A 24,910-nucleotide genomic window follows, 5' to 3' on the forward strand; every position below is an offset into this window, starting at 1 on the left:
TGACTCGTCAGACGACCTTGCGGGTTCGACCTTCCCAGAACTGGCCCAAATAAAACTAATAGGACCGATGTTGATGGACTACCCGCCCGCACTATCGCTTCTGTGCGATCTCGCACCGGTGAAAGGATTATAACCCTAATCACTTAACAAGAGGCTCTAATTCTCCCTGGTGATGCTATCAACGGCCTGGATAAACCTCATTTTAATTTAAGACCTAGGGTACCCTTTGATGTAGACCCAAATGAAAGCCGTTGTTTGATAGAATCCATTAAGTCTAATAAATGTGCCAGATTACGAGAGAAGATTTTAAACCTAAATGAAACATTAATTCGGTTCGCAGATTTCGAAACATTTTTGAAGTCTATCCAGACTATAATTACGATTCCAAATACACACTTCGATCATTCTTCATCACTCGAGAGTTTAACAGTATCCAGTGATTTATCGGCCGTGTCTTTAATAAACTTTGAAGATCAGAGAACTTCATCAATCTCGGGCGGCTTTCTATCTTATCCGGTTCGGTTCACGTGTCCCTTCGTATCGGTACAAAATCTTGTAATACGAACAACTGGATAAACATCGACGTTACTGGTACTTCAGGTGGTGTCTATGAGATCGGCCTTATGGCGACGCGATCGGCCTTATGGCGGCGTTATCGATGCACTCAGCGATGCGCCGACGAGTGCCACACGTCAGATAACGGTCTCGCTCTGTAGCGTAAATAAATTTTACAATCTCACTTTATTACATTATCGAGCGATCGCTAGGGCCGCGCGCCCACGCGAGCATGTCGGCGCGCCCGTCAAAATCACGACCTACTCAAACGAAATCCCCGCGTAAAAACGAGAAGAAATTTCATACAAAGGTAGGTTTAATTTATCGGCGAGTCACGACAACTCGATCGAGCCGTCGTCGGATTTGTCGGGTGCAGTGTTCGAGACTCGAGTCTTGGAGAGTCGCGGGGGAAGGGTGCTACCGCGCCGCGCGACGCTCCCGCGGCCGCCCGATGCCGCGCTCTTTCTTCAGTCTGTCGCTCGCACGACGCCGCACCAGACGTCTGGGCCGCACGCTCGACAACTCGCGCTTCGACTAACTTGTGATCAAACTTAGTGCAAGTTTCAAGTGGATCGGATGATTGCAGTGTTGTGACGTTCGACAATGAAAGTGTGTTAAGTGCTAAAACTAATTTCTGGAAACTAGTGCCGATGGTCCTCTTGAATACTAACATGAAAATTAATGGTAAAGTCCTCACATGTTTGCATGATTGGATTTGTTCGTTGTCTCTTGGTATGCTATCTATGTGGATGATCTGATGATCTTGGCTTGCACGGCGACAGATACAGTGGTAAGGTCGGAAGTTGGAGACATATTAATTCAGATATTTAAATCGTACCATTTGGACCACCGAAACCGCCAAAACAATGGTGGACCTTGCGTCTGTCAGACGACATTGAATCTCCGAATGTAAATTTGAGACGGTTCGAACAATGAACAGTGAGTTTAGAAGTCGATTTGAATAGAGCTTGTGTGTGTGACCCTGCTGCGCCTACGGGACCCGCCGCTGTGGGTGGACGGCATAGTTCCAAACGCCTAGAGTACACCAGTGGGTGTTTGAATGGAGCCAGTTAATAATAATGGTGAGATTTAATCACCGCCATAGAGGTTACACAACAAAGCTATAAGCATGCCTATGGCTCGAAATGTAGAAGACAAACCCTTGAAATAACAATCAGAACTGACTAACAAATGCTTACAAGAAGTATTATACCGGCTTGTAGTTAAGTAGGTACTAATCATTAATACCGTAATGCAAAAGTAGGTAGAGACAAATTAATGTGTTTATTAATGCTTGCCGCCAAAAATAAATTTTCTGTCTGCGTGATGAATCAAAGTTATTCCTCATAAATTATGTGGTAACTACCCATTTCTTAGAATTACAAAATACCGTTAGGTCTTAACATAAGGCTGCTAGAGAGTTCACTACTTTAGACTGATGTTTATAATGTTACAGATGTTAATACATTTAAGTAGTTTGATTGTAATCTATCCAACGAGCATCTGTCTGTTGTATGTTCTAAGACAATAAATAAAGGTTTTTCGCTGTGTGTTACATAAGCTGCCTGAATCCTAACAATCTCCTCCATCCTGTTCACAAGGCGCGTTAATTTTGCACATGCTGTCCGGACCTCAGATGGCTGACAAAAAACAGACACCTCCCTACACATGTGCTCGAATTCGGGTCAATCTTCCTCACACGGTAGTTGGGCCTATAAGGGCTTCGAAGATCTGAGCCTACAATGGTTGGAAAACTTAATTTTAAAATAAATGAATCCAACAATATAATGGCAAAACCGCTCTAGCCGCTACCATATTTGCTCGTAACTTAAATGTTCCACTAAAGCTACCTGAAAAACTGCACCAAAATTATTCTGCTCATATTCTATAACAATGCAGAAACTTTGGATTCAAATTCGTGTGATTCAAGCTTGCTGTTGGTTATAGTACAATTTTTATATCAATCACAGGCTTGAATCTATCTTCGAAAGACAAAATTAATGACAGAGACAAATTGCCTACCCTTGGGACATTGAACCTGTATTTCCCCTGCAGTGCTGTGGCAAACAAATGGCTTGACTATTGTAAACACTGAAACAAAAGACGAAAGAAAGAAAACTAACGCCTACACAAATCAAATTTAATTAAAGAACGGATTGCCAGTACCCCTGTTATTATAGAACGCATCTGTTGTAATGATGAATGCGTTGCGGTCGGAAATAAAAAGCGTTGGAGAAACCTGCGCCGGCGCAAGCGAGGGCGGCACGTGGGCCGGCAGATGCGCGAGACTATCCCGAGGCCGTCTCGAATCTGTTAGGGATGTATTTATTTGTATTCCAGACGATTTTGGATTGTTATGACTCGATTGTTAAGCTTGAACCCCAAATTGAATCCATCCGTCAGTTTGATCACCGTTCGAATCTTAATGACCAAGAAACTTGAAGCAAAGCAGTCTGTTAGGAATTGGGATAAAAAGGAGTAAAAATGATACCCGGGCTCAGGGAAAGGGCTATATTAAGGAATAAAGGAACATACAGGATCACAGCGACAGAACCAAAACAGACAGCTGACCAGATGACAAATCATAGAAAAAAAATAAAATTATAAAAACAGACTATTAAAAAAGGAGGCCGTTCGTAACACAGTCAATGCGAATGATGCAAACTTACTTGTAGGAGGCGTTTATGGTGTCACAGACGATCTTGATATAACGGCATTGGAAAATAATAAAAATTCAGTAAGCATTTAATTTAAATCACAGGCAGTTCACATCACTACCACGAGCACGATCTTTTATCTTACAATCGCTAACCTCGCGTGCAGTCGCGATTTAAGCTTCATTATTCCGCCGTTAACTTATAAGGGACTCGATATTATCTGTATTTACTTATAGCCCTTTAAAATATTGCCACCCAAAAATTACGAGATTTAAATTTAAGATGACTTTCCTTTATTTATTTTCGTATTCTTTAATCAACGCCAAGATGTTTCGGAAAGCAATTTGTAACAGATGTTCATACAAATTGCAATCGTTCGTTATCCAGATTGTGATCTCTCAGAAATAGGTTTCTAAGTTCCAAAGAGGTCAAGTCCGGTTCGAAGGGCCGAGTTTTTCCGCCGATGATCGGTGCCAACTCGTAGACTGATCGCCTTTTACGGCAACCTGCGCCGGTACGAGTATTGACAACTGTGGGATAGCCGACATGGACTCGACCTGAGATAACTATCTCTGTGTTTCCATAATTTCTCTGTCCTTATCCGTGCTGCGATTAAACGCATTCTAATCATGAATAGGAAACCTTTTTCGTCGAACCGCAGATAAGAAAGCTTTAACGTCTTTTTATGTTGCGAAATCACAAGGCGGTAAAACCACACTCGGTCGTTGAGGCACCAGTAAAACAAAGTATAACAAGGTTCGCAAGCAGAAACGTGTAATACAATACTTACATTTGAAACGCATTGGAGGTAACAAGCCGTGTAAACACATTGTAAACTCGACGCAAACAGTGAAGCAAAACGCGTACAAACTCTAGTTTGAGTAATCGCGAACAGTGCTATATGAATATTAATATGCTCGGGAAGCGTGTAAATACTAAACACTAAACTAGCAATTTGCTCGTTTGACGTGTGAAGGTTGCTTGCAAATTAATTTTGTTATTTAAAAAGAATGAATGACTCTGACGGGTTGCAATCAAACCTAGACATTGATAGAAAATAACCATTTAACGGCAATAGAAACTGGTATTGTTACAGCAAAAACTATTTAAGTTAATGCGCTCATGATAAGTATCAAATTGTAGAACACAAACAAATGTTACGTTCAGTCAGTAGAGCGAGCAATTGCACCCTTTATCGAGTCGACCAATCAGGAAACATGCATAGCATTACATATTTTATGAAACAGGGTAAATTACTAAAACATTATGCAATTTGGGAATAATTATATGAGGTAATGCATCAAAATGTGGCACGTACCAAACCACCTGCCTGACAGCTGCCGAATTCGAAGCTGCCCAAAATGTGCGCGATGCATCAGCAGATGTTACTAAATCGCTATTGTGGATCCAGGTGGGCAGCTTTAATAAGACATCTGAATAAGCTATGATGCGTCGATAAAAAAGTACATCAGTTTGAAAGAAATCAGGATACGACTTTTTGTTAAGCTTTTTGCTCTCAAGGTCTCCAAAATAATGTTGTTGAGCAAAAAGTGTTATATGTACTTCACATTGATTATTATTATATTATACAGATGTAATTCCATTATACCTACTCTATCTCTCTTAAGCTATTATTTTATTCACAGCCTACTCCAAATTCTCGTTCCGTAACAATTTGCTTCAGGAATCTTGACGAATTAATTTGTTATGTCGAAATTAATTTCAGTGACCGAAAATGGAGCCTCTTAGCAGGAAGTGCGGTAGACGAGCCCGTTTCTAATATAATTAATCTTAGCCCACCTTTAATCCTCCATTTTACTCTTGAAGTAAGTAATTGAATAAGCTTGAGTTCAAAGCTCTTAGTATTACGTCATCTGCGAGCATTTTGATAATGACGTATCACTTTTGTTTTCGCTTTCGCAATTTAATCAACGTCGATCCGATGATCAGGCTGCAATGGCGGCTATAAATAGTGAACCCACATCTGACACCCACATTAAGGTATCTAATCGTCGAATCTATCAGGTAGAAGTAATATTACGTCTCCGACAGTCTCAAGAGGAAATAGAGCTGAGAATAAATCGCCCTTACCTCGAACTTGTACTAAAATAGTCGAACACTCTACGCCTTCCATTTCTCTGCCTCCATTACCATATCCTGTGCTCCAATATGTTAGTCACGGAGCGCGTGCCCGTTGAACTACGTTAACCTCTTAGGGGCATACCAGACTTGCTACTCTTAGTATAGGTTTTGTGTCTATATTGACTGCAGTACGTTTTGACAACACTGTACACGTATTTAGATCTTTTGTGGTCGAGAAGTCATCATTCAGAGCTTCTATCGCGACACATTTGCTGCCACAGGAATCATCTTGTAGAGTTTCGTCACTGCATCTGCCCTAACACCTCCAAAACTAACTATAGATTGTGCTATAGATCACCTATGGTGATTCACTATCACATCATTGCTGTCTTCGAAGGTTCAAAAATTATAGGCCTTTATTACCCGTAGTATTTAATTAGATAGATACTGTTGTTGTATAGTAATAGTTTGTCTCGGCAATACATTTGAATGAAACCGTTAAATTGAGATGGATAACTTTAAGATGGGATAAGACGGGGCCCCAGGTGCGCGCTTGAAGAATCCTTTCGTAAATTACCGTAATTTAATAGTCACGATAATACACCTGCAAACAGTGGCCAAATTAATTGAGGACGGTAAATCTTTAGCGTGTGTTTAATAAAAAACTACGAGAATTATTATACCAACCATATTTTGTGCATTATTATAGCTATATAACGGTTAATTACAGCACTGAAGGTAATTTACTTCACGGCAGAGCGTTACAATATTGCTATTATATGGCATGACTTGGACATTGTGGCCTGACGGGGGGCGGACCCGATGACATTACATCGTTAATCACTCCCATTGCGGCCAAAGAAAATTTTGATTTTCAATTTGAATTGCCGCGGTGATTACCAAATCCTACACCGGTGATGAATGACGCTGTTAATGAAGGGTTGACGTGCCGTGTCGTTCGACAGTGGGACCGGATGGTGATGCCTCTGATGTATGCTCCGCAACCGGGCCTCCGGATGTGGATCGTTTTAGGGATCCTTAAGGACTCAAATTAGATAATATTCTCTGTGGCAATTTACTGAGTTGTGTATTATTTGCCTACTAGAATCTTTAATGAAATCCGCTTACTACGAGTAGGTATACAAAATAAAAGTAAGTTGAAGAATTTCTATCTTAACTCTCAATAACAGTATTTTCCCAAAGACTCTTGATATCTCCGTAAACGAAACTCTCACTTGCCTGATTTTTTAAAACGTAACTTTCTCACAACCTCGTTTTTGTTATCCTGTTTGTTTTGAATAAATTGCTGTGGGGTGAGCAATCGTCACAGATGTGACTTTTTTAATTTCCTCTATTTGTTGTTTGTCGGGTATCGTGTAGACGATTTTTTGCTTCGTTAATTTGGCTCCCGATTGTCAACGAGAAATTGGTTCAATATGTTCTGGGATATCCTGACATCTCATTATGTCTTCCTCTTCAAAACGATGTATTCAAAGATATTCGTCTTCATATTCTTCTTCATCAGTTTCCAAATCTGAATCAAAGTCATAGATTATCACACCTGTGTTCAAATCTACAGAATCACCAATATTATTATCACCAGTATCAATATTGTAGCTCGTTCATAATTGAAACACGAACAATTTGCAGCGTAATTTCTAACTCGCCCGTACTCTATTTCCGAGCATGACACATCGTATCAATTTATCTTGCTTTGATAAAATCGTTATCAGCAGTATCGTTGAAAATAAATTTGCTAGAAAACTGGACTATCGCGACGTGTTTGCTTTGCTCCAGATAAATTGGGGACGGCTGGTTGAGATGGTGTCGAGAGTAACAGATCAAGTACACCCACGGCTTTTCTAAGTCAATCAATGTAACTTGACTTGGTTGATTAGTTTGTAAACTGCAAATTATTGTAACTAACTTTAATATTCGTCTATGGAAAAAGGTAAAAGTGAAATTCATTTGGTATTGATTCTACCGTGAATGAAAGTTAAAATATTCTACTTCAACGGGTTTGCAATGTGTCTAGAGTGTTTTGATTAGCCAATCAATATGGTATTTTTAAGTAGATAAGATAGTATTAATTTCAAAGAACGACTAATAACAATTAGAGTTATCAACGACTGTTTAATAAGTTATGGTCTCAACACCTACCAATTTCATATTTCTTTCACCTCTTCTACAATATCGTAAATATTTTCATTATTATTTCTATTCACTGTTGTTAGAAACAGATAATAATAAACCTTTCAACGCATCTGTTAACTAACGTCAAATTTAGAGGAACCATGTGTTTCTTTTCCTCCCATTTTGAAGGGAAACCAGTTTTCGGAACTACTACTGTATTGTGTTGGGATCTCGACCGAAATCTGAATAAGCATTAATTGTTTTATGCAAATGCCTAACGGTAGATGCAGTTTTATTCATAGCTTGAAATAAAAAGTCAACAACGATTCGGATTATTTTGATGGCACTACCATCGAAAGATAAACATCTGATTACATTAATACGCGAATTTATGTTTATAAGAATGTAACGAATATGATAATTTTCATTTTACGATACGTATATTCAACGCTCTAGCATTCTGATGCTGCAATTTCAAATTCATAAGCAATCATCTGTGTTTTTGTCTATTTGTCTATATTAAGCCGTGGGGCTTAAAACATTTATGTGGCGATTAGTTAATTCTTCTTTCTTTTAGACAGTTTTGTCTTTTTTTGTAACACATTTGACACGATCAGACGCAGGTGTGCGATTGACCGTTTGGCTTTCTGCCAGCTCAATGCAACAAGTCTAAAACATCTTGAGGGTTACTGATGGATAGCATTTCTCTAGGCTGGGTAACATTATACTTTCCTATTCTTCCTGGTATACAGATGTCCTTTCAATGTAGGCTAGAGGTGTTTCATTTTCTTTAGATGTAACTGTCAACGTGAAATTGTGAACTCTGTCAGTTTATAATATAACGCGTTAGATTGTAAACTAACAGTGGGTTAGGTTAGGTTAGATTGTAATTTAACTACGTCAGATTATAATCTGACGGAATTCACAATTTTACGGTGATATAACAAATGGCTGGCATCTAAAGCAAGTCCTTATTTAATATTAATTTTATCATCATCGTAATTTTTATCCATAATGTAGTGTGTATGCCTCTGATCAGATTAAGTTATTATTATTAGACGTTACAGATATGAAAGTAAATACACGATCTTAATTGACTTGAAATCCGTGTCATAACATCCAAAAGAAATCAGAAGTCAAAACAGTTAATTGAAATGATGCTGTAACTAAAGCAGTAAGTATAAGATTACCATCTCATTCCAAAGTGCAGTAAGTCATATCAGGTTGCATTCGAGCGGGTCGTGTTGGTAGACGCAATAATATACAAGGTCTTTTTCATTAATCTTACAATAACAGAGTTGTGCTTTCCTGATAACCTTGATACTTTATTAATTTTGTTTGCACGAATTTGTTATAGCTTGGATGGTTTAATTAACCAAACTAGTTTTGATGTTGAATTAATGTGTTAACGATCCTTGACTAATTATATTTTATTATCTTGATGACTTGATTTTTGACAAGGTGTGATGATGTAAATCCCATTAATACAAATAAATAAAAAACAAACAAGACAAAGTTCGTTGAAAATATTTGTATAAATTGGATGGTACTCGACTCGTAGGTACCTACTTATTGTCAGACAAATGAACATTAGAAAATGACATATCGTGCAGATTGAGGGCAATGCTTGGTTTCAGAATAACTGAAATACATTTCTAGTAATAGTTGTAGGGATAGTATTGTAGGACAATTTTAAGTGACTCTATGGGCCTTTTTGGTGTAACCACCACACCACGTGAAATGACATATGACACATACAAGGGTAGCCTTAGGCGTAGGTGGCACAAACTCCGAAATAAGCTCAACAAACCTTAAACGTCCAACATCAAACCAAAGTGTAACTACAGCATACTTTGCGAACTATCCCTTTGTTGGAACCTTAAAACAATGTGGTCATCACGCTTGCTCGTTTTACAAACGTTTCCATTATTTTATACTGGAGATACATTGTTTGGTACTTTAGAGAAAGTTGTGCTGAGGATGAAAGGATTTATGACGAACCATAAACAGTAGAAGTTTGCATATGGATATTGTTCATTAACATTATAACTAACTAGTAATACCTACTTCGTAATGAGCATGATCAGAATCTAAAGAAGAAAACATAATGACGTAATAATCAGGCAAATTCTAATAGCACCAATGTTTTTGATTGTAATGGTAATTTTTCCATTAGACAACTCAAGTTCTCTAGGAAGTAGTTAGAGACTGTATGAGTGTGTTGTCAACCAAGCAATTAAAGTCAATAAGTGTAGCGCGGACCCTATTATCAAAATATCGTTGCATCAAAACATTTCTGTGCGCATTGCTTCGTCATCCTGTTGCTTGGTCGACCCATTTTCTCCGGTCGTGCGGCGATTAGTCTCGGCATCCATTCCAGGCCGGCCATATTCAGTCTGTAATCTACCACCATATTTGGCGGACAATTAGCTGTCATATTCTTTTTCTTTATGCACGTCCATCTGTTGTGCGTGTGAGCTTTGTTTTGTAGTAACAGTGTGTTGCATGCTTTACTAATCTGTGTCTTTGTCCTATTACACTTGTCATGCCATCGAAAGTTTGATTTTAAATTTCGAATGTTTATTTTTTAAAATCAAACCTTTCGGTTCCAAACTTATTTAATTTTCATCAGACTGCCAGCGTGAAAAGTTGCATTATTGCCAACCAGTATTCAATATTCGTCTACCTACAGCATATCGGACCGAAACCAAATTACGTGAATTCACAAAACCCGTCCGATCAGCAATTTTCTGCATGCATAGCGAAATTTTCATCCAAAATTCATTTGCTGCAACTAAAATATTGTACTCGAATTTATTAAACTAAAATAATTTGCGTTCGAAAGTTTCGGCAGAAAATAGCAATTTATCAATAAATCACGTACAGACGCGGCTTAATTTAAATTTCGTTGGTAAACGGCACAACTGATGGGTCATTTGTATGCGGGTTTCGCAGATATCGTAATAATTCTCGGTACAAAAAGTAGAAGATTACAGTAATGAAGCGGTCATAAAATTGTCGAATTTTCCCTCGGTATTAAAACGTCAGAAGGCTTCATCACGAACAATTGAGTCCAGAATATCTTTTATCCTTTCGAAGTAACATTTAAAAGAATGTTGATATTTCCTTTTCCAATAAAAGAAAGGTTAAAGCTTTAAATAAAGATCGCTAATGAAAATATTTAAACTAAAGACCTTTCGAAGTCCATGCCCTGAAGAATACAAATAGCCTGCTCAACCACCTCGTACGTGATCACCACAATGTATCTTATCCCTCATTCCACAGGAATCAGTCAAGAGTAAAAATAGAAGACCATTTTTGAGCTTTATTATCATGGTCGTAAGAAAAAATGAAGATGTCGATGATGGCTGTCTAAAAGCCAGCTCTAACGACTCCATAAGCGACGGAGCGTTAACAATGACTGTGTACTCGCCGTGTGTGTTTCAACGATTTATATTCAACACGGGCTTCGGTTTGAATACTCAATTTATAACCAGAGATAGTGTCAACCGTTAGGCGATAATCATCGCTATCATCTGGACAGGGTTAAAGGAATCTAAGAACAGCTAGCTCGGTTGAACGATGTTGTTAAACCTGATTAGTCAGAGAAGACCAAAACAATGCAGATTAACCGTAGATTGTATAAAGTAAACATTTGCATCTAAATCAAAATAAGAATAGGAACAGCCATGTCTTAAAACAGTTTTTTTAGAACATCAGCTGCTAAGGACGCACTCATGCCAATAGCATTGAGTTTTTTGGTATGAAGGTTAATTATTGTAACATTAATATAAAATGATATTGCTCATGTAGCTGAGCTAGACTAGCCCGTGTGGAGCCGGGCTCGTAACGTGATACCATCGGCCCATCTATCATTAGACTGGAATGGATAAATAAGTAAATTGTTGACGCTCAACATTTATGATATCCCAGTAAATCAATGAAGGGGCTGCTACAAGTCTCTCTAAACTCAGCAGGTTAAAATATCAAGAAATAGTCTTTAATGGTTCCAATTACTAAATCTACTGCTACTTTATGAAAATTAGTCGTACTCGTAGATCGTGTATAGTTAAATATGCGTATTTTAAATTGAGTTTAATTATCCTAATAGCGCATGACATTAATGAAACTGTGCCTGACAAATCTAACCCATCAAAAACAATACTTGTCAAAAAAACCAAGTCTCGCAACTCAGCTGTTCTACGGTAAAAAGTTGTGAGATCCATGTAATACCAAGTCCAGGCCAGGAAATCTTTAACGTTTTACATAAATTATTGACTTGGCCATCGCACTAAATAATTTAAATTTACACGTGTTTTCATGCGATGGCCAAGTCAATATATTTATGTAAAACGTTAAAGATTTCCTGGCCTGGACTTGGTATTACATGGATCTCACAACTTTTTACCGTAGAACAGCTGAGTTGCGAGACTTGGTTTTTTTGACAAGTATTGTTTTTGATGGGATCTCATTTCTTTTTGTATTTTGTAGACAGCAGTTATGTATCTAGAAAACTGGACCGAAAGTGAAAAATTTTACTCGACTTGGCGGTTGCACTACCGTGCCCCCAAATCTCATTTCTTTTTGTATTTTGTAGACAGCAGTTATGTATCTAGAAAACTGGACCGAAATTGAAAAATTTTACTCGACTTGGCGGTTGCACTACCGTGCCCCCAAATATTTTAGTTTTTCCTTGATTCATACACCAAACACTACTTATATTCCAAATTTGAAGCTTCTAGGTCTGCTAGAAGTGCCTTAGAATTTTGATGATCGGTGAGTCAGTCAGTGAGTCAGTCAGTGAGTGACAAAATTAAGTAACTTTGACCCGTTATAATTCTTAAACTACTGGTTCAAATTGAATGAAATTTTAAATATACCGTGTCTTTACAATGCCTGCATAGCTAATGAAAATTCAGCCTTCTAGTTTTATCCACAACGAAGTTACAGGCGGTCGAAAATGGCCTGAATTGCTTCGAGAAAAGGATGGTACGGCCGTGCCGCTTTTTTGCTCGACTTGGTGGGGGCACTGCCGTGCCCCCAGATTTACTTAATAGCAGTCTCAAATGTTACCGACTCCTCAAAAAGCTTGTCCCCGAACTAACATAATCAGTATTTGGGTCCGAAGCAAATATTAACTTTTCGAAATTAGATTAAGGCACAATGAAAGACGTCGGCTTCAATGGCCATGTTTGACAGGTTAATCCATCAAATCTTACTATTACTACAGGTACTGTTAAATCATCTCCAATCAAGTTTTTAACGCATGTCAACGGACTCTCGAGACGAGAAACAAGCCTGCCCATACAATCAAAGCGAATAAAAATTATATTAATCACTCATACAATGGATGTTGTGGAGCGAAATCGTTTTTTATTCGACGCTTTTTGCATGATATGCAATTAGTCTAACGATTCTGATTCGAGTTCAATACAATTTTGCCAGTGTCTTTAGCGAAGCGGACGCGATTTAACGGTATTAATATTTAACTTTCTAATGCGAGCTTTGTCGTGAGATTTTAAGTACCTCATGTCTGATATGCGGTTGTCCGGACAGTAATTATGGATATGTCATGACGTTTTGGAAATTTGAAACGGCATCATCATGCTTGACCCGTACATAGCTTATTCGATATGAATCGATTGTCACTAATCGTGCCGTTATGTCTGGCTACTCGCACCGGCTCGCTAACTAACGCTAACAAGGTTGAACTTCAACAACGGATTTGTATTTGCATGTCACAGTGACATCTCTAGAAATTCCAAATCATAACCACCACAGAGCACTTGAATATCATCAAGTAGTCCTGACGACCTCACGTACCACTCGCAGCAAAAAAGCACAAAACAGCCCCCCAAACAAACAATGAAAGTGCTTAAATAACTGTCAGAGCTATCATGTTTTTGCAAGCGGGTGTTGCGGTAAAAATTGATTGGAACGCACAAAAACGGACATTCATTTAAACAGCTGTCCGTTAAAAGATAAAATAAAGGTCCCCAACGTTTAAGCACCCGAAATGCAAACGAAGCGCCTGAGATTGGCAGCATCCCCTCGTCGAGCCAACAACACTTCCAATACACTTTTTGTTTCTGCATTCATTTGTGGATCCAATTTCGAACCGAAAATTGAATATTTGTCGTATAATTTATATATGGCACGGAAACGCCCTGCGATAGGCCGTAAGTGGCCATCAATCTTGTCCCAACCTGTATTTGCTCCTACATCAGTGTCGCTTACCGCACGAGGTCATTTACAACTATCCATTGACGGATGATTTGCAATTTCTTCGGCATTGTACCTTTTGTGAGACCTCATAGGCGACTCGTTACGGCCTCCCCTAGCCCGAGGCAATTTAGGACTATCAGTTGGCCCCGCTTTCACAGCTGATGAATGACCTGGGCCTCGTCCCTTCGCGCCTCCTGACATGCCCCGCTTTTGAACAACAAATCGTTTCCCTTTCATCGCTCTCGCTGTCTTGTTTACATGAAATTTCATTTTAAAACCCTCTCGTTATGGTGTCAACAATAATGGCATCAGGAGAGACGTTCCGATACGAATTTACAGTTCACGTTTCTCGGTAAATGGAGGGTAGACTTTCGCAACCAGCAATTGCAGTGTCGGTTGATTTTGAGAATTATCAATTTTACTCTCGATGTGTTATTAGCGCGTATCTTTTATTGGACGCCCGGAGGACATGAGAGAGATTAATCAATTACCGTCACTTTCACCGGAGGTCAGCCATTGTGCAGAGGGCATCGGCGTTCAATCGCGGTCCTGCGCCGCTAACAACGTCAGCTCAAGCAGCGTGTTTTAATTGACAGCGTGCTTGTAGAATTAGCTATTCAGCTGGCATAATGAAGATGTCAGCCGATACTAATTCCCTGTGATAGATAGCTCAAGGGAAAATATACTTTCTCGGATATTGCTACTTGAATTTAATCTCCTATTCCTTTAGTATATAAAAAAAGTTACTTGTTGATCAATTACTTATTTATTCAGGATACTAATTTATACATTTCCAACATTATAACACCTTACAGTTAGTACTTCTTGCTTTAAATGCCCCAATCGAACTCCCTGTCCGGCGGCATGCCTGCGATAAGGCAACTTCCCCTTCCATTCGTCAAAGTCAACCGGCTCGAAACGACTTATCGACAGCATGCCCCGGAAGTAGTCAAAATCAACACTTAAATAACAATTTATTTCTAAATTACTAAACTGTATACAATAAAAATTCTAAAATAATTACATTAAATAATAAACATGAAATATGTAATTGAATATAATACAGAATAAATTCTGAAACCATTCTAATATCTGCAACAATGTCCAGGAAGTAATCAAGTAAAGTATTGAATTTTAATAATGGGTTTTTAAATTCTACCAAAATTATTACAATAACTATCTATAAGCAACTAATAATCGTATAAAATACAATATTAATTCTAAAATCATTACATTCGGCCATCCTTAACCGTGATGCCTCCTGGCATTCACGTCTCATAAAGATTCTAAAATCATTACATTCGGCCTGGTATTCCCGTCTCAATAAAGATATAGTCTAAAATCATTACTATTAATTTTCGAAACAATATGAATCATATTATTATTTATACAACTTGTAAATAAGTGTTAGTATCATGTGCAAATTTTGTTAAGAAAATGAAAAAGATCCTGAATTTTATTTAATTTTGTACATTAGGAAACTTAAAAACTTAACCCACGTAACTTAGGTACTATGCACACACTGTTGGGTACAGGCACAGCAGTCTTTACACAGTAACTTTCTTTAGATAATACAATTGCCCACAGAGAGCATAATAATATGCCTACCTAAAGAGCATACTGTTCATTATTTATTTATCACTTTACTACATCAGAATTATGTTTGCGCACACTGTTGGGTACAGCAGTCTATACACAATAACTTTCCTTAGATAATACCTATTACTTATAATATTAACTTAAATTGCCCACAGAGAGCATAATAATATGCCTACCTAAAGAGCATACTGTTCATTATTTATTTATCACTTTACTACATCAGAATTATGTTTGCACACACTGTTGGGTACAGCAGTCTATACACAATAACTTTCCTTACATAATACCTATTACTTATTAACTTTAATTGCCCACAGAGAGCATAATAATATGCCTACCTAAAGAGCATACTGTTCATTATTTATTTATCACTTTACTACATCAGAATTAATGTTTTTCTAAGGCCTCAACATGAATCTAAGCTTGTATGGATCATAATGGTTTGTTATCCAGTAGCTTTGTTATGTATCGTATTTCCTAAAATTTCTGTCAATTTATAGGGACCAACAAACTTTGACAGAATCTTTGCACTTTTTGTTTTCAGTTCTATAGCGAACGGTCTTCACAAAAACATTTTAGAAAATGCATCTACGACAGTAACGATGTGTGTGTTACCTAAAATATTATTCGGTTATGTTACCGTCTTTCGTCCTCACAGAGGAATCCAAATAATCCATTCAAGTGCGAAACTGTACTTCAACATTTTTTTTTATCTTCATTATAAGCGCACTTTAAGTATGCCCTAACCTTTTTTTTTGTTTTGGAAACCAATACTGTTGTATTCTTACGAGTGTTTGAATATCCGTAATGCTCGATTTCATCACGATTAGCACACAAATGTCTCATCTAGCATTACGTGGGATCACTAAAAATAATTTCTTATTAACTTTAACGTGGTTCGGTTATGGCATTTGAGACATAAATAACAACGACTTCTATGCCGTTGTGGATTAAAAAGACTTAACATCCGGTACTCGGCCTCCGGTTAATCTAAATATATATAACTCAAAGGTGATTGACTGACTGACTGACTGACTGACTGACTGACTGACAGTGATCTATAAACGCACAGCCAAAACCACTCAACGGATCGGGCTGAAATTTGACATGCAGGCAGGTAGATGTTATGACGTAGGCATCCGCTAAGAAAGGATTTTACGAAACCACCTCCTAGGGGTAAAACAGAATCCGCGCGTACAAAGTCGCGGGGGGGCGCTAGTTACATTATATTCCTCCATCACTATTATATCACTTGTTTTGCGAACCTTAAATAAATAAATAAATATCAATGATATCGCAACTGCCTAAGGTGGGAATTAAGCCCACGAAAATATTTTGATCGAGAGGAGACTCAAGAAATTTGTAACTATCCTCGGTAAAACCAGAATTAGTACGCTTGTATCTGTGATTTCTATTGTATCAATAACAAAAAGTGCCAAAAAGTCTTCGTGGTTCTCAAAAATATTCTGATAAGGACCTTAATAGAATGTTAGTGTAGAACTATCATTCAAAACCGTGAGAAATGACAGTTCCGAGAAGTTCCGACCATTTGTCAGTGGTCTACATACCTATACATCATTGATCACTAACATTACAACAACGTCAATCTTATCAACATTCATATTTATATTAGCTCTTTTTAGAGGTAAGAATGATAACTGACCAAATCTCTTACAAATGGAGTACATATTATCAAAATGCTTCGCCGAACTAAGTAACTACCTACATCAGCATCGGTTTTGCGTAAAAGAGTGCTCTCATTACAAAAATTATTAAGTACGCGTTTATGGATTTTCCATTTACCAAAACAGTCGTTCTATTTGAAGTTGAATTCAGGGATTACATTGTCAAAACTGTTATTAAGAGAATAACTACGTAACTACTAAACGTATAAAATAATTTCAAAATACTTCAATAAAGAGTATTTCCGAACCTAAGCTGCTTACCTGCTTGCTTCTTCAGTAGAGCTCGAAGATGAGCCCCTTGCATTCTTTTCTTGGAACTTCGCCCCATAGAAGACGGACGTGGTGACGCTTCCTTACTTGGATGACGAAGATAACTTCATACGCTTATCTCGCTTATTTCGTCGTCGGCTGACGGGCGTCCCCGGTGGTGTACCGGATTTATCTTCAGACGTCATTGTTCTCAACTGTGAAATAAAGTCCTCGACGGAATAAACTGTGTATGACAAGACGTATCAACTCAACATTTTATGGGAATAAGAATAAAAGAATAAGAAATTTATTTATAATATTCATTGCATGTCACATTGTGAAATTGTCAATACAGATTATTAATTATAGTCAATTGCAGAATTGGGAGCTATGTTCAATGTTAATTTCATACTTAAAGATAAGATCAGATAAGATAAGATACTTTATTGCCTCGTTTTTACATGCTTTATAAACATAGAAATATAAACAGAAAAATTACATTAAAAACATAAGAGGCAAAAGGATGAGGCTCAGCATATGCAAGGTCAAGCATACCCTACCCAAATTCAAATTCAAATTCTTTATTGCTCTAATGTTGGTATATAAAAGTTCTTACATAAGACATAGACCCAAAACATGGACCCTGCTAGGGTATTGCAACATGAGATCAAATCTAATAAGTATTATAATTTAATATACCCCACATTAAAGCACGTTTAATTTATCTCCCATCCAAAATTAAATATTAAAATCTATTAATCGACAATAATTATTGTATGCTCTTTGAGCAAAGCATGGTAATCCCACTGTTATTATGTAACCATTTTACTTAATTATGCTTCACAAATAAAGATTTTAAGTTTGTATTTTTTTTTATTTCAATGCAACTTTCATACACAACCCTGTGACGACTGGTTGGCTCGCTTGACATACCCGCAAAATCCTACCGGAAGTCAGCAAGTACAACCAGTGCGTCTCCTAAAGGGGCATACATAGCCCAACGCCAGGTGGCTCGCTTGACATGCCAGCAAGCACACCTTGCGAGTCTTATAATCGGACATACTTAGCCCTTCAACGCCAGGTGGCTCGCCTGAAATGCCAGCAAGCACACCTAGTGAGTCTACCAAACGGATATACATAGATAGCCCTTCACCGCCAGGTGGCTCGCTTGACATGCCAGCAAGCACACCTTGCGAGTCTTCTAATCGGACATACTTAGCCCTTCAACGCCAGGTGGCTCGCCTGAAATGCCAGCAAGCACACCTAGTGTGTCTACTACATGGCCTTTCACTACAAGGTGGGTAATACATTATGAAAAAGAAACTGGAAAAGCTAAAAGCTAGCTATCAAGCTAAAAAAAATGGAAACAATTATCCACTATGGGCACAACGCTAACGCTTCATAACTAAAATCAAGGACACACTTGGCCCATCGGCACACCTGGCCGCTAACTTAAAAATTATGGACACACCTGGCCCATCGGCACACCTGGCCGCTAAAGTTAAAATCAAGGACACACCTGGCCCATCGGCACACCTGGCCGTTAATATAAAATCAAGGACACACCTGGCCCTTCGGCACACCTGGCCGCTAACTTAAAAATCAAGGACACACCTGGCCCTTCGGCACACCTGGCCGCTAACTTAAAAATCAGACACACCTGGCCACGCCTGGCCGCTACTAGTTATGGAACATACATAGCTCCAAAGAATCCTACATAGCATTTATGAATTTTACAAATAAAGTGTCTTTTCATCATACCTCGAGTACTCATTGCAAAAATAGCGTCTAATAAAACTACACAAGTCTGTCGTCTGCATACTACAATAATTATGAACCTTATTTACCACTAGCACAAGCAGTCGTCGGTTCGTAAAATCAAAGTTACCTATCTTTATTCGTGTAGACTAATTAAATTAGTTACTTACAAATCGTCAAAATGTTCTTAAGGAGCCTAGTGCTTCGAGACAAATATTTAGTAAAAGAAGCGTATCAAGAATCGCTTCATAAACTATCAAGGAGTAACCTTGACCAAATAATGAATCATTCAAGTTTTTTTTGTGCTAGTATAACTTTGTTATTATGTACAGTTTAAATGTACTTTAATGATAGATCTTATCAATTCTACAACAATATAAAAAAGTGGCATCTAGATTTATACCAGAAACGTGTCTAACTTTGTACGAGTCATTTTTAGGCGTATCTAACCGTACGAGTACTTTGTAGTCACATCTTGATAAACTGAAGGCGCATCTAGCCTGATAAACTGTAGGAGCAACTAGCCAATTAACAATCCATATTTCACTAGCTTTTGCCCGCGGCTCCACCCGCGTGAAATTTAGTTTGTCACAGATCCGTCATAAATCATAGTCTACATGTTATTCTGGGTTATAAAGATTAATACTGGAAAGTTTCATCAAAATCCGTTCAGTTATTTTTGCGTGAAAGAGTAACAAACATCCATCCAGACATCCAAACTTTCGCATTATAATATATGGAGTAAATTTATGAAGATTTAGAGTACCTTAATTGGGGACTTCTAATATTATGCGAACTACTAATCTAATATTATTCTAACTATATACTAGTCTTTGAATTATAAATCATCAGGACATAGCACACTTAACTAGTTCTTGACAAAAATAGACTACACACTAAATCGGTCAAAAGTAAAATAAAATTTAATTTTATTAAGTTAGTATCATCAGAGGACAGCCCCGTCATATACGAACATAATAATTTGAATACTATGTGTTCCGTATTATGTCCGTTCCGCCAGAGAATAGCCCCGACCATATACGAGACACAATACAGCACACAAGATTCGAACATGCACTTCAGTAGGTTTTAAAATATTATTACAGGTACACACTTCATTATGCTAGTATCATCAGAGGGTAGACCCCATCATATACGAACATAATAATTTGAATACAAATGTGCTCCGTATTATGTCCGTTCCGCCAGAGAATAGCCCCGACCATATACGAGACACAATACAGCACACAAGATTCGAACATGCACTTCAGTAGGTTTTAAAATATTATTACAGGTACACACTTCATTATGCTAGTATCATCAGAGGGTAGATCCCATCATATACGAACATAATAATTTGAATACAAATGTGCTCCGTATTATGTCCGTTCCGCCAGAGAATAGCCCCGACCATATACGAGACACAATACAGCACACAAGATTCGAACATGCACTTCAGTAGGTTTTAAAATATTATTACAGGTACACACTTCATTATGCTAGTATCATCAGAGGGTAGACCCCATTATATACGAACATAATAATTTGAATACAAATGTGCTCCGTATTATGTCCGGTCCGCCAGAGAATAGCCCCGACCATATACGAGACGCAATACAGCACACAAGATTCGAACATGCAGTAAAAAAAATGTTTAATACTATCATAATCTTTTGTACGAAATAAATGTTCTTTTAAAAATATATTGCTACATACCTTTGTTTGTGAGCTGAAGATGTGGATCGCATTCCCGCTTCCGATATATAAAAAAAGTTACTTGTTGATCAATTACTTATTTATTCAGGATACTAATTTATACATTTCCAACATTATAACACCTTACAGTTAGTACTTCTTACTTTAAATGCCCCAATCGAACTCCCTGTCCGGCGGCATGCCTGCGATAAGGCAACTTCCCCTTCCATTCGTCAAAGTCAACCGGCTCGAAACGACTTATCGACAGCATGCCCCGGAAGTAGTCAAAATCAACACTTAAATAACAATTTATTTCTAAATTACTAAACTGTATACAATAAAAATTCTAAAATAATTACATTAAATAATAAACATGAAATATGTAATTGAATATAATACAGAATAAATTCTGAAACCATTCTAATATCTGCAACAATGTCCAGGAAGTAATCAAGTAAAGTATTGAATTTTAATAATGGGTTTTTAAATTCTACCAAAATTATTACAATAACTATCTATAAGCAACTAATAATCGTATAAAATACAATATTAATTCTAAAATCATTACAAGTATGTTCAAGTTATTTATGAAGCTGTAAATAGAGACTTGATGTTTTATGTTTTCTATTTAATATCGTTTCTGATATTGCGTTCTGGAAATAATTCTCCCTGTCTCACATGCTCTATGATAATTTAATGCTGGTATAGTATAGTAACCTACTTGTTTATCATTAAGCTTTCATTTTCAAAAGGCTGTTACCCTGAAGACAATGGGAAGGTAATTAGCGATAGCAAGCTGATGTCTTGGCGCTGATAGATGACTAGCAGCCTCCTCGTTAACTAGTCTTGTACCGATTCTAGTTTTTACTAAGTAAACCTAAACTTACTGTGCTTGAGCTTTGGAAGTCGAACATTGACTTCGAACTCCTACTATATTCTTCTAATTAATTTCGTTGCGGGTCCAACATGACCACATCATCGGCCACATGTCTTTTAGATGAACATTCAGGAATTTTTCTTTGTTTGTACACTTAATTACTTGAATTTTAATAAACCCTTTCCCATTGTATATTGTCCCATAACGTAAATCAATCTTAATTATAGTTTCGTGTAAGTGTTCCTACTCTTCTATTTTGGGTATACTGTCCTTATTTATTACTTCTTACAATGCCCTGCGGACGTAATGTCGTTAATGCTTTATTATCTAGATCATAAGGTTCGTTTTAGTTTACTATTAGTGGTTCGACTCATAAAGATCCATGCATCGATATATCATTATGTCTGTATTAAAGAATAATATTTCATGAAGGTGTCTTTTTAAATTATATTCGGTGTCGTTAATCACACTCTTTTATTATTTAAAGGTTAGAATATTTCGAATATTATTAATTGTATTAATAAGCATTGAGTGATTAAGTGGAAGTATTTTTATAAATAAATTTTGTTGTTCCATTTATCACATAAATAGAGTGGATCTAGGTACTTACTCTCAAACCAAACAGTACTAATAGCAAATGCCTAAGTGATGAAAAAACATATATAAATAAATATGTAGATACATATGAATACGAATTTCTAAGTCTCGAATTTCTGATATTAATATTTGTTGCACAACCACAGCTGGCATTCTAGTACAGAAAATGGCCGCGATTTCATACCAAAAACATTTATTTTATATAAATTGTAGCTACTTAATAAAACTTTTTATCTACTGTTAAAACATTTGAACCATCAAGAAACTTTCAGCAACATCAATCTCATTACAATGGCTTTATAACATTAGTCTTTACAAGCCGCCATTGTTCTCCGTGAAAATACGAGCAAGTTTCAACGACAGTTCAGAAATTTGAAATGTCGGATAATAAAGTTTATAAAAACGATTGTGCAAGAACTTCAGATAGGAATGTGTTTTACAACTGAGAACAGTAATAATTCTTCTTCTATAAAAGTATAGACCTCTCAAATAAATTCTAAAGACAAGAATTATTCTATACAATTCTAGCGCACAAATGCACAAGAAGCAACAGCAAGCCCATTCTTAAGGATATCACTAATATAAATCGAGTCATCTTTCCCACTTAGAATCGAAGGACCTCCTTTTAGAGTCCAACTCTACCCAGTATTAATAAAGTAATGGGACGTTGACCTTTGGCCGCCAATGACCTAATAGGTCACATAAGGGCTACCGTACACAGGCGATTATCGCATTGCGTGCCGTATCGCCACAATCGTATTAAGCGACACACACGATGTCATCGAGTACTCACGCGACGTTCATTCACAACTTTTCGCGTTAATGACTTCGATTTTGTAACATCAGTGTACGGTGACCATTATAATAATAAGGATGTATCTACCTAACTCTTAACAAAATGCAGTAAGGTTTAATGTTGAATAGCTTTTTCGACTTGCATTGCGATGGCCGATTCAGTACGATAATCGAATGGATGTTATCAGTATCTTTTGAGGTGGTGAAACTTAAACACGTTAATTGAATTCGGGTTAGCGCCGTGACCGATATTCTTTAAAATGTCTTGTTTTCTGTCGTTTCGTATTTTATTCGCTTTTAAATCGACATCGGCAAAGGAGTATTTATTACCGGGCTTAAATGTTGAAAGCCTGGTTTCTGAATTAAGATTTAAAGCTTCTGCGTGCTCATATTCTATCTACCAAGAAAATATGAAAAGTTCATACCTACTTGATTTGAAGATGAGATCAAATCTCAACCCAGAAGAGTGAATAAATGTTATTTTATCTGCATTTGATTTTGAGTAGGTATCACTCACAAAGTCTATGTGAAAAATGATACCTAATCTTTTCTTTTTCTAAAAACCACTTAAAATTTAAGTTTATTCGTCAACACCAGATTGTAAATACGCAACATGCTATACGTTATGCTTTAACACCGAAATAAAAACCTCACTGACTTAAAAAGATGTCATTAAACGCTATACGAATACAACGGTCAAGCTGTTTTTACCAGAATATTTACCCATGTAGGTTAACAATACGCTGTTCATTAAAGCACAAACGGCATATTAAGCTAAATACTGGTATCGTATTGTGATTGTAATAGAGTCCATTTTGCATCAAAATGTATAGTTTTGTGTGCAGTTTTAAGCGGATAACAGCTCTTAAACGCTCGAGTAAAGGGATTATAGACATAAACATCAGCAACAGACAACTACGAAAACTTTTAATATGTGCAAATGAGAATTCATTCCAAAAATACGTTTTTTTCAGAAATACCTGGCAGCTGTAAACGCATTTACATAAAGTTGCATTATCCACCTTTCCAGTACATAGTCCTTGATAAATGATCATTACAAATTTTAAAAAGTTGGCTATTATCAGCTTTTAAAATTCGATAATTATTGCAATTACAATAATAATATTATGTCGTCATCATTATTTTATACCTTGACTTTTTGAGCTACTGTAGGTATTTTACACTTGTATTTTTATTCCATTTGACGTTTTGTAAATTTAATCGAAACAAACATGACAACTAATTATGACTTTTAACATAGATAATAGAAAACTTGATCATCGTTTCAAAATATTATTATTATACAGGGTGTTAGGTAAATGGGTATATGAGCCGACACTAGCCCATGTTAACATGGTCATATAAATGGTATGGTGAAGTCAGAAAACTTTTTAATGCATCTAAATATTAATAATATCATCACAAAAATACGCCAAATGACATCTGTCATTGTGATCTGTGCGCTCCCGTGTTTTTTAACTTATTACTGAACCAACTGATTGTATTACGGACATTATCGAGTTTGCTCTTTGATTGGGTTTCGGTTTAAAATGGATAGACAAAACCGTTTTCAAGGTGTGCCGGGCCAATCCTGAGGTCCCGGGTTCGATTCCCGGCCGGGACAATATAGAAGACGATCTTTTCACATTGTCTCTGGTTTGGGTGTGTTGTGGTTCGTCGTTCCCGATTTCCATAACACAAATGCCTTAGCTACTCATTTTGGGTTGGAGTAATGTATGAGATGTTGTCTAATATTAATTTATTTATAACATTTTATTTATTTATATTATTTTATTTATATTTTTTATTTATTTACATTATTTTATTTACTTTTATTGGTTACTCTGCAATGCCAAACAACATAACATGTAAAAATATCAAATCATTTTAGACAAATATATTTTCAACTTAGACTCGTCATATCTCAGAATTCCCATATGTCACAACATAGCGCTTTAAGTGAATATACCTACAAGTATAAAGCTTTGAAATAAAATACGTTT

General features: G+C 36.9%; 2 protein-coding genes across 2 annotated transcripts in view; one reads left to right on the forward strand and one right to left on the reverse strand.

Annotated features, from left to right (window-relative positions):
- The window catches only part of LOC135074686 (multiple inositol polyphosphate phosphatase 1-like), a 480,690-nt gene that overhangs the window by 152,579 nt on the left and 303,201 nt on the right, over window positions 1–24,910 (reverse strand). The gene's annotated exons all lie outside the window — the stretch shown is intronic.
- LOC135074848 (caskin-2) overlaps window positions 791–24,910 on the forward strand; it is a 183,617-nt gene continuing 159,497 nt past the window's right edge. Inside the window, exon 1 of the mRNA XM_063969229.1 lies at window positions 791–1,239. The gene's annotated coding sequence lies outside the window, so the exon portion shown is untranslated. The remainder of the gene's footprint in view (window positions 1,240–24,910) is intronic.

This window comes from Ostrinia nubilalis, chromosome 9, assembly GCF_963855985.1.
Source record: "Ostrinia nubilalis chromosome 9, ilOstNubi1.1, whole genome shotgun sequence".
Lineage (NCBI taxonomy): Eukaryota > Metazoa > Arthropoda > Insecta > Lepidoptera > Crambidae > Ostrinia > Ostrinia nubilalis.